The sequence below is a fragment of the Theobroma umbraticum genome, unplaced genomic scaffold (genome assembly GCF_002168275.2).
Source record: "Theobroma umbraticum cultivar Fairchild unplaced genomic scaffold, ASM216827v3 scaffold_31.0, whole genome shotgun sequence".
NCBI lineage: Eukaryota > Viridiplantae > Streptophyta > Magnoliopsida > Malvales > Malvaceae > Theobroma > Theobroma umbraticum.
In genome coordinates, this window is record NW_018397283.1 from 919387 (window position 1) to 920655 (window position 1269).

Consider the following 1269-nt stretch of genomic DNA (forward strand, 5'->3'; position numbering starts at 1 on the left):
GAGAGCTACAAACAGAAGAAAATTTTAGCTGGCTATCAATGAGAAAGGTGATTAGTTATTCTGAAACAATGATCATTATCTCCCAAGCAATTAAACAACAGTGTTAATTCCCAAGGTTTTTTTCCTGTTTCTGCTTTCTGCAAACTGGGACCTGGCAATTAACAGCTTAGATATCTGATCATGCCTTACTGTCAAGTTGTTCTGTCCCAAGGGTTGCATTTGAGCTGAGTTCTGATTTTTCCTGTCCAACTCAAACAATGCCTGGTTTTTGAAGTAGCTTCAATTGGTGGGAAAGACAGTGGTGCTTTGCTTCTTCTGAGAAGACAATTGACTCATCTTTAACAATGAAATCAAAAAAAATTTCTCTTGTATCATATGGTATCAATAATCTAAACAAATTCTGCTAGGACTGATACTAAAAATAATAGCACAGTCCTTCAGCAAAGCTATATCAGATAAAACATATACACAACTGAGGCTGATGGGCTGCCTTACAGGGTTTCCAACCTTAATTAAGTAAAGAATTCCTTAATCTCATGCAACTTTGTCTATGTTTCTCTCATTGATAAACAATCTTTTGCTGGGGAAGCTGCACAAGACAATCCAACTCTAATTATAGCTGATAAACACCCTTCATATTTGCCAGGCCAATAACTGTCCTTCTTGGGTAAGTATTGAGTGAGCTCTTCTTTAAATTCCCATAATCCTTGAAAAGCCTCGGATCAGCAATCTCATTGCAACGCTGGCCAGGTTAGCTCGGCTCTTAAATGGTAGAAATAAGCATATAATGATATAAAAAAATTAATTATAAATGAAGAACAATGATTTTAAGGACAGAAAATAAATGTACAGAAAAAAATTTATTTTTTATAAAACCCAAAACTAATTTTATTTTATTATTTTTATGATCCCATTGTTTAATGTGTAATAACAAAAATAAATTGTAAATAAAAATTACTAAAATTACAACTTACAATTGGACAAAGTGATGATAAGATTTTTTTTTTCTTGCAACTAATATTTGATTTTTGTGTTAATAATTAATAGTTTTATTTTTATCTGAGACTAGGGGAATAAATAATCAAAATAAATTAAGAATGGTTTTATTTTTGTAGTAATTGTGCTGTTAATTAATCAAAATAAATAAAGAGTTTGGTTTGTCTTTTAACTGTGTTAGCTACCCACTACTCAGGCAGGGTAAACCCACAACTGTGACTGATATCCGATTACCAATAGGATTTCCTGGCCCCATTCACTATATATATATAT